Source organism: Lolium rigidum, chromosome 7 (genome assembly GCF_022539505.1).
Source record: "Lolium rigidum isolate FL_2022 chromosome 7, APGP_CSIRO_Lrig_0.1, whole genome shotgun sequence".
NCBI classification, from domain to species: domain Eukaryota; kingdom Viridiplantae; phylum Streptophyta; class Magnoliopsida; order Poales; family Poaceae; genus Lolium; species Lolium rigidum.
This window is the reverse complement of record NC_061514.1, coordinates 23,706,938-23,717,083: the sequence shown is the minus strand read 5'-3', so window position 1 is coordinate 23,717,083 and position 10,146 is coordinate 23,706,938.

Below are 10,146 nucleotides of genomic sequence, written 5' to 3'. Positions count from 1 at the left end.
AACTCGTCACCTCCGCCCCATGGGTACCCGCGTCCTCCACTACCTCGCTGTCGTAGTCCAGTCTAAAACACTAGGCCCCACGGGCCTGGTGGAATCAACATCCGCGACAACGTGGCACCTTAGAGGAATAGGAACACGGAGCGCACGCTGGAGCCTCATCGGAGCCGGAACGAAGAGCGCGAGCCGGAGCCTCGTAGAAGCCGGAACGACGGAAGCGACCGTCACCAGGGTGAAGGTAGCCACCAAAGCCGGAGTCAGCAGCGCGAAGGACACGGAGAATCTGAAGGCGGAAGAAAAAGATCGCATCGGCCCCCTCGCAGATCTCCCTCCTCACCACCTAGTGGCAGAGGTGGAGGCGGAGGCCGAAGATCCCGCTCCCGCTCAAGTCCCCTCGCAGTGGCCCGCGTGATGCGCGGGAATATCTCAACGAGTACAGATCTGACTACATTGTCCCAAAGTGCTTTTGGTAGGATGATTTGAGAGGATCCAAAGCCAAAGAGCCTGAACCTCAAGCTACCCAGAAACCTGAAGCATTATGATGGCAGTGAAAGACTAGATACCTGGATCGAGGATTACTACAATGTAGTGACCTTCGCCGGAGGAATCCCCAACATAGCCCGCCGCATGCTCCAGTTGTACCTTGTGGGTCCAGCCCGTATTTGGCTCAGTGACCTTGAGAGAAACTCAATCTTTTGCTAGTTCGACCTGAAGAGCGCCTTCGAGAAGCACTTCAGAGGCACCTACAAAAGGCCTACCACGACAAGCGATCTACATGCATGTATCAAGAAGAAGGGTGAAACATCAAGGAACTTCCTCACTCGGTGGTTAGCAACCAGGAATGAGTGCGAGAACGTCGACAATCGCACAACTATGCACGCCTTCATAGGTGGATTGCAGAGGGGAGGACTGCTCTAGTATAAGCTTGCTTGCTTGGTCAATGAAAATAAGCTGACCTTGGATGACATGATCAACATCGCCAACAATCACACTGCCGCCGATGATGACGCAGGCGGAGACCTCGCAGTCACAGCCATACCATTGCATCAGCAAAATAAGAACCGTGACAACGGCGGCAACAACAGCAACAAGTGGAAAAATCCCCCGGACGACCAGAAGAGCGGCGGATCCGACATGGTAGCCATAGCGTTCCAACGCGGAGGTCAAGGACGCAGAAGAGGTCGTGGAGGTGGAACCGGCAGGGGCCAGCAACATGCTGAAAAGGTCACCGTTGCCGGAACCCGCGCTCCCCAAACCTACGAGTAATACATGGATATGCCATGCTTAGCCCACATAGATCCGGCTACTGGCAAATCCTCTCACACCAACCGCAACTGCAAGTGGGTCAATGATCTCAAGACTGACCCGGAAGCAGGATACAAGCGAGCCCGGAAGCACCGCCCACATGGCAAAGGAGGCAAGGGCAAGAACAAGGACAAGAAGGATGATAGTTCTGAGACGATGGACGAGGACGATGCTTCGCCGGATCCCAAAGAGGGTTCCGCAGCTAACAAGTTGATACGTCTCCAACATATCTATAATTTCTTATGTTCCATGCTAGTTTTATGACAATACCTACATGTTTTATTCACACTTTATAATCTTTTTATGTATTTTCTGGGACTAACCTATTAACAAGATGCCACAGTGCCAGTTCCTGTATTCTGCTGTTTTTGATTTCAGAAAAGTTGTTTTACAAATATTCTCGGAATTGGACGAAACAAAAGCCCACGGCCCTATTTTCCACGGAGTGTTCCAGAAGACCGAAGAGGAGTCGAGGAGGGCCAGTAGGGGGCCCTCCCCATATGGCGGCGTGGGGGCCCCGCCGCGAGATGTGGGAGCCGGACGGAGTCCAGCCGAAGAGAGTCGTGGAGGGCAGGGGGCCCTCCCATATGGCGGCTGGGGGCCCCACCGCGCCGAGATGTGGGGAGGCCCCGGCCCTGCTGCCCTTTGCCTATTTATTCCTTCGTCCCCGAAAACCCTAGTACCGAGAGCAAAAATACCAGAACAGTTCCAGAGACGCTGCCGCCGTCAACCCTAACTCGGGGGTTCAGAAGATCTCCTCCGGCACCCTGCCGGAGAGGGGAATCATCACCGGAGGGCTCTACATCACCATGCCCGCCTCCGGACTGATGCGTGAGTAGTTCATCCTTGGACTACGGGTCCATATCAGTAGCTAGATGGCTGTCTTCTCCTATTGTGCTATCATGTTTAGATCTTGTGAGCTGCCTATCATGATCAATATCATCTATTTGTAATGCTACATGTTGTATTTGTTGGGATCCGATGAATATGGAATACTATGTCAAGTTGATTATTGATCTATCATATATGTGTTGTTTATGATCTTGCATGCTCTCCGTTGCTAGTAGAGGCTCTGGCAAGTTGATACTTGTAACTCCAAGAGGGAGTATTTATGCTCGATAGTGGGTTCATGTCTCCATTGAATGCGGGAGTGACAACAACCCCTAAGGTTGTGGATGTGCTTGTTGCCACTAGGGATAAAACATCAATGTTTTGTCTAAGGATATTTGTATTGTTTACATTACGCACGTACTTAATGCAATTGTCTGTTGATTGCAACTTAATACTGGAAGGGGTGCGGATGCTAACCCGAAGGTGGACTTTTAGGCATAGATGCATCCTGGATGGCGGTCTATGTTCTTTGTCGTAATGCCCTAAGTAAATCTCATAGTAGTCATCATAATATGTATGCGCATTGTTATGCCCTCTCTATTTGTCAATTGCCCAACTGTAATTTGTTTACCCAACATGTTATTTATCTATTTGGAGAGACACCACTAGTGAACTGTGGATCCCAGTCCATTCTTTTACATCTGAAATACAACCTACTGCAATCATTGTTCTCTTTTGTTTTCTGCAAGCAAACATCATTTTCCACACCATACGTTTAATACTTTGTTTTTAGCAAGCCGGTGAGATTGACAACCTCACTGTTAAGTTGGGGCAAAGTAGTTTGATTGTGTTGTGCAGGTTCCACGTTGGCACCGGAATCCCTGGTGTTGCGCCGCACTACACTCCTTCACCAACAACCTTCACGTGATCTTCATCTCCTACTGGTTCGATAACCTTGGTTTCTTACCGAGGGAAAACTCGCTGCTGTACTCATCATACCTTCCTCTTGGGGTTCCCAACGGACGTGTGCTTTACCATCACAAGCAGCTACTTTTCTGGCGCCGTTGCCGGGGATGTCAAGACACGCTGCAAGGGGAGTCTCTCACACCCAATCTCTTTACTTTGTTTATTGTCTTGCTTTATTTTTTTCTGTCTTGTTTGCTTTCTTTATATCAAAAACACACAAAAATTAGTTACTTGTTTACTTTTATTATTTCGTTTTTTACCTTGTTTATTTTTATTGCTAAAATGAGTAGTCCTGAAGTTGAAGTTCGTTCGTTTAAGCAACATGGGGGAGAAAGTTTTAAAGATGCTTGGTATAGAATTAGTGATGCTCATCATAGGTGCACTAAGAAACACTCCACTATTATCCTCCTTAGGAACTTTTATGTTGGTATCTCTAGCTGGAATAGGTATGTTCTTGATACTCTTACATGGGGTAATTTCCTAGGTACTCTTGCTTTAGAAGCTAGTTACATCATTGAGAGTCTAGTTGGAATACCATCTGTTAATGAAACTAAAATTGAAATCTCTCTTGAGGGTGTCATGAAAAAGTTGGAGGCCATAGAGAAAAATCTTCCAAGTGTTGAGACTAAATTGGGAATATTACTTGATAATACTGATAAATTTGATAAATCCCTAGGAGGAATTAATGAAAGAATTGTTGTCTTAGAAACTTGTGCTATCCATGATAATCAAACCCATAGGATTGGTGAACTTGAAGAATCTATGGGAACCTTGGGTTCAACTTTTTCTTCTCTTAAGTTTAAGGAGAAAGCTTATGTGGGTAAGGAGCAAAAGTTCATGTATGTCCCTAAGATGCCAAAGCCAAAGAACCATTATGAGCTTAAAATTGATAAAACCATTAGTACCGCTATGGGAAATTTAGATAATGGAGCATCTAAGATACCTTTTGCGACAAGTTGTGTTTTTAAGGAAAATTATGATGTTGATGCTTCTTCTCTTGATGTTACTTGATTTTCACTTTCCGCGCCTAGCTGAAAGGCGTTAAAGAAAAGCGCTTATGGGAGACAACCTATTATTTTATTTTTGCAATTTTTATTTTATATTTGAGTCAAGGTGCTTGTTGCTACTGTAGCAATACCTTTGTATCTTTATTTTCTTGCATTGTTGTGCCAAGTAAAGTCTTTGATAGAAAGTTGATACTAGATTTGGATTTCTGCGCAGAAACAGATTTTTAGCTGTCACGAATTTGAGCTTTTCTCTCTGTAGAAAAATCTAAAAATTCTGAAAACATTCATGAGTAATCCTCAGATATATACACAACTTTCATTCAACTGGAGCTTTTCCATCTGAGCATGTTAAGTGCCTCGAAAAAATTCGTCTTTACAGACTGTTCTGTTTTTGACAGATTCTGCCTTTTATTTCGCATTGCCTCTTTTACTGTGTTTGAGTGGATTTCTTTGCTCCATTAAATTTCAGTAGCCTTGGGTAATGTCCATAAGTGTTGGGAATGATTGTGTCCTTGCTGAACATATGAATTTTTGATTATGCACTAACCCTCTAATGAGATTGCTTTGAGTTTGGTGTGAAGAAAGTTTTCAAGGATCAAGAGAGGAGGATGATATAATATGATCAAGAAGAGTGAAAAGTCTAAGCTTGGGGATGCCCCGTGGTTCATCCCTGCATATTTCAAGAAGACTCAAGCGTCTAAGCTTGGGGATGCCCAAGGCATCCCCTTCTTCATCAAACTTATCAGGTCACCTCTAGTGAAACTATATTTTAATTCCGTCACATCTTATGTGCTTTACTTGGAGCGTCCATGTGATTTTATTCTCGTTTGTTATTTTAGTTTTCTGAATAAATCGGATCCTAACATGCTTGTGTGGGAGAGAGACACACTCCGCTTTTTCATTTGAACACTTGTGTTCTTCGTTTTATTTTTCATGTTTGTGGCGAAAGCTGAAAGCCGCAGCACTTATTGTTATTTGGTTGGAAACAGAAAATGCTTCATGTCGTAATTGGTATATTGTCTTGAATAATTTGATACTTGGCAATTGTTTTGAGCTCTGAAGTAGATCATGTTTAAGCTCTTGCATCATGTAGTTTAAACCTATTAGTGGAGAACTACCGTAGAGCTTGTTGAAATTTGGTTTGCATGATTGGTCCCTCTAAGGTCTAGATATTTTCTGGTAAAAGTGTTTGAGCAACAAGGAAGACAGTGTAGAGTCTTATAATGCTTACAATATGTTCTTATGTAAGTTTTGCTGTACTGGTTTATACTTGTGTTTGCTTCAAACAACCTTGCTAGCCAAAGTCTTGTACTGAGAGGGAATGCTTCTCGTGGATCCAAAACCTTGAGCCAAAACGTATGCCATTTGTGTCCACCATAACTACCTACTATGTGGTATTTTTCTGCCATTCCAAGTAAATACTTCATGTGCTACCTTTAAACAATTCAAAACTTTATTACTCCTTATTTGTGTCAATGTTTTATAGCTCATGAGGAAGTATGTGGTGTTTTATCTTTCAATCTTGTTGGGCGAGACTTTCACCAATGGACTAGTGGCATATACATCCGCTTATCCAATAATTTTGCAATAAGAGCTGGCAACGGGGTGCCCAGCCCCAATTAATTAACTTTCATTAATAATTCTCTTCACATGTTTTGCCCAGATTTATCAGTAAGCAACTTAATTTTGCAATAGACACTCCTCCATGGTATGTGAAATGTTGGAAGGCACCCAAGGATTCGGTTAGCCATGGCTTGTGAAAGCAAAAGGTTGGGAGGAGTGTCATCTATAAATAAAACTAAAATACATGTATAAACAAAAGAGAAGAGGGATGATCTACCTTGCTGGTAGAGATAACGTCCTTCATGGGAGCCGCTCTTTGAAAGTCTTTTTGACAAGGGGGTTAGAGTGCCCACTACCATTCGTTGACAACAACAAACACCTCTCAAACCTTTATTTTTATGCTCTCTTTATGATTTCAAAACTTAAAAAGCTCTAGCACATGATTTAATCCCTGCTTCCCTCTACGAAGGGCCTTTCTTTTACTTTATGTTGAGTCAGTTTACCTACTTCTTTCTATCTTAGAAGCAAACACTTGTGTCAACTATGTGTATTGATTCTTACATGCTTGCTTATTGCACTTATTATATTACTTTGTGTTGACAATTATCCATGAGATATGCATGTTGAAAGTTGAAAGCCATTGCTGAAACTTAAATCTTCCTTTGTGTTGCTTCAAAACCTTGTATTAAGAATCTATTGCTTTATGAGTTAACTCTTATGCAAGACTTTTTGATGCTTGTCTTGAAAGTACTATTCATGAAAAGTTTTTGCTATATGATTCAGTTGTTTAGTCATTATATTTTTGTTAGCAAACTATAGACCATTGCTTTGAGTCACTTCATTCATCTCATATGCTTTACAATAGTATTGATAAAGATTATGTTGGTAGCATGTCACTTCAGAAATTATTCTTTTTATCGTTTACCTACTCGAGGGCGAGTAGGAACTAAGCTTGGGGATGCTTGATACGTCTCCAACGTATCTATAATTTCTTATGTTCCATGTTAGTTTTATGACAATACCTACATGTTTTATTCACACTTTATAATGGTTTTATGCATTTTCTGGGACTAACCTATTAACAAGATGCCACAGTGCCAGTTCTCGTTTTCCGTTGTTTTTGATTTCAGAAAAGTTGTTTTACAAATATTCTCGGAATTGGACAAAACAAAAGCCCACGGCCCTATTTTCCACGGAGTGTTCCAGAAGACCGAAGAGGAGTCGAGGAAGGCCAGCAGCCCCCCCATATGGCGGCACGGGGGGCCCCACTGCCGCGCTGAGACGTGGGGAGGGAGCCCCCTGGCTCCCCCGACGATGCCCCTTCGCCTATTTATTCCTTCGTCCCCGAAAACCCTAGTACCGAGAGCAAAAATACCAGAACAGTTCTAGAGACGCCACCGCCGTCAACCCTAACTCAGGGGGTTCAGAAGATCTCCTCCGGCACCCTCCGGAGAGGGGAATTATCACCGGAGGGCTCTACATCACCATGCCCGCCTCCGGACTGATGCGTGAGTAGTTCATCCTTGGACTACGGGTCCATAGCAGTAGCTAGATGGTTGTCTTCTCCTATTGTACTATCATGTTTAGATCTTGTGAGCTGCCTATCATGATCAAGATCATCTATTTGTAATGCTACATGTTGTGTTTGTTGGGATCCGATGAATATGGAATACTATGTGAAGTTGATTATTGATCTATCATATATGTGTTGTTTATGATCTTGCATGCTCTCCGTTGCTAGTAGAGGATCTGGCCAAGTTGATACTTGTAACTCCAAGAGGGGGTATTTATGCTAGATAGTGGGTTCATGTCTCGCATTGAATGCTGGGAGTGACAGACAACCCCTAAGGTTGTGGATGTGCTGTTGCCACTAGGGATAAAACATCAATGCTTTGTCTAAGGATATTTGTATTGTTTACATTACGCACGAGTACTTAATGCAATTGTCTGTTGCTTGCAACTTAATACTGGAAGGGGTGCGGATGCTAACCCGAAGGTGGACTTTTTAGGCATAGATGCATGATGGATGGCGGTCTATGTTCTTTGTCGTAATGCCCTAAGTAAATCTCATAGTAGTCATCATGATATGTATGTGCATTGTTATGCCCTCTCTATTTGTCAATTGCCCAACCGTAATTTGTTTACCCAACATGTTATTTATCTATTTGGAGAGACACCACTAGTGAACTGTGGACCCCGGTCCATTCTTTTACATCTGAAATACAACCTACCGCAATCATTGTTCTCTTTTGTTTTCTCGCAAGCAAACATCATTTTCCACACCATACATTTAATCCTTTGTTTTCAGCAAGCCGGTGAGATTGACAACCTCACTGTTAAGTTGGGGCAAAGTTGTTTGATTGTGTTGTGCAGGTTCCACGTTGGCACCGGGATCCCAGGTGTTGCGCCGCACTACACTCCTTCACCAACAACCTTCACGTGATCTTCATCTCCTACTGGTTCGATAACCTTGGTTTCTTACTGAGGGAAAACTCGCTGCTGTACTCATCATACCTTCCTCTTGGGGTTCCCAACGGATGTGTGCTTTACCGTCACAAGCACAAGTCCAACCCCTTTGTCAAAAAGAGTGTTGGTGCATATCACACCTTCCTCGGAACTCCGACGGTCCGGTCCAAGAAATCGGCCCTCCGGATCCTCAATGCGACGGTTCCGGCCGTACCTCAGTATGTCAAGTGGTCAGAAAAACCCTGCACATTTGACAGGGCAGATCACCCGGCCATCATCCCAAAAGAGTGCTACGCCCTGGTTGTGAGTCCCCGCATAAACGGGTATGACTTCTCCAAGTGCCTTATGGATGGTGGAGCTAGCATAAACATCATGTACCTGGAGACTCTGGAGAGGATGAACCTTACCAAGGAATAGCTCAAGCACATCACCACTGAGTTTCATGGTGTGGTTCCGGGTAAAAAGGCGAACTCCCTCGGCAGCATCAAACTTCCCGTGGCCTTCAGCGATGTTAATAATTTCCGCGAAGAGATGATCACGTTTGAAGTTGTGCCTTTCAAAAGCTCCTACCATGTAATTTTTGGCAGGCCCACCTACCACAAGTTCCACGCAAGGGCATGCTACATCTACAACAAGCTCAAGATTCCGGGTCCTAACGGTATGATCACCATATCCGGAGACTACAAGAAAGCTCAAAACTGCGAGGAGGGCGAAGCCGCCTTTGTAGAATCCGTCATATCTGGAGAGGAGCTGCGAGGCTACGGGGCCGCGGTGGATGCAAAAGAGATGCATACCACTAAGAAGCAGATCTCCGAACAGAAGACATCGTTCAAGGCCGCGATAGACACCAAGAAGGTCGACCTCAAGGTAGGCGACAACTCCAAGCAGGTGTCGGTCGGAGCCGATATGGACCCCAAATAGAAAAACGCGCTCGTCGAGTTCCTCCGAGCTAACATGGATATCTTCGCATGGCAACCTTCTGACATGTCCGGAGTACCAAGAGAACTCGCCGAGCACTACTTCGACATAAATCCGGGAGCAAAACCGGTGAAGCAAGCTATGCGACGCTTTGGAGATAAGAAGCGCCGCGCCATAGGGATGGAATTAGCAGTTACTAGAGGCATGTTTTGTAGTAAAAGTTATCCATACTGATTGGATCGCAAACCCCGTCCTTGTACCCAAAAAGAATTCTGAAATACTAAGAATGTGCATCGATTACTCCGCCTTGAATAAGCACTGTCCGAAGGATCTGTTCCTCTTGCCGCGCATTGACCAAGTCATTGATTCGACGGCATGGGCGGAACTTCTGTGTTTTCTTGACGCATATTCCGGGTATCACCAGATCCAGATGAAGAAGTCCGACCAAAAGGCGACCTCGTTCATCACACCTTTTGGCACTTACTGCTATGTCACCATGCCTTTTGGTTTGAAAAATGCAGGTGCCACTTACCAACGTATGATGCAGCGATGCCTGAAGGACCAAATTGGCTGGAATGTGCACGCCTACGTCGACGATATCGCGGTTATGACCCGGAAAGGATCCGACTTGATCAGCGACCTCACGGAAACCTTCGAGAATCTCCGACGGTACAAGACGATGTTGAACCCGCTTAAGTGCGTCTTTGGCGTACCAGCCGGAAAACTCCTTGGATTGATTTATCTCACAGAGGTATTGAAATTAACCCGGAAAAGATCAAGGCTATTCTGTGCATCAAAAGGCCAACTTGTCTCAAAGATGTGCAACGATGATGACCCACAAGTATAGGGTGTGTATCGTAGTATCTTCGATAAGTAAGAATGTCGATCCCAACGAGGAGCAGAAGGTGTTGACAGACAGTTTTGATGAAGGATTCACTGTAAATGCTCACAAACAAGTATTCAGGGGGTTTGATGTAACAGATGAATAAAGTACGAGTAAGTAAAATGCGAGAGAAATAATTGCAGCGAGTGGCCCAATCCTTTTTAGCACAAAGGACAAGCCGGTTTGTTTACTTATAATGACCAAACATTC